The following is a 385-nucleotide window of genomic DNA, read 5'->3' as shown; positions in this document are numbered from 1 at the left end:
CTTTGCGTATCATAATTCTGCTTGCTTCACTTGGTTTTAAAGTTGGAGTTTCAGAAGACAGTCTGACTTCCTTTGTAGTTGTGTGTTTGGATTGTGCCTCTCTCTAGACCCAGATGATATTATTACTGGTCTTCGAGCAAGGAAAGGCTTTTTCTCTCAGACATGGGAGGGCAAGCTGCATCCCTCCCACAGAAGGGAAGGAAGCTCTGAGAGATTATCTGAGTCCACTTGGATAGTTAGGCTTGTATAAAGAGTCTGTCTTTAGCCCCACTAAAATGCAGTGCTTGGTGCTTGCTAAGGCCCTAGGCCACAGACATAAAGTCTTTATGGTCCCTGCCCCTGAACAGCTCACAGCCTCAGTTGTCACTTAGATTTAAAAAATGAC

Source organism: Mandrillus leucophaeus, unplaced genomic scaffold (assembly GCF_000951045.1).
Source record: "Mandrillus leucophaeus isolate KB7577 unplaced genomic scaffold, Mleu.le_1.0 Scaffold109, whole genome shotgun sequence".
In the NCBI taxonomy this organism is placed as follows: domain Eukaryota; kingdom Metazoa; phylum Chordata; class Mammalia; order Primates; family Cercopithecidae; genus Mandrillus; species Mandrillus leucophaeus.
Note: the sequence above shows the minus strand (reverse complement) of the source record.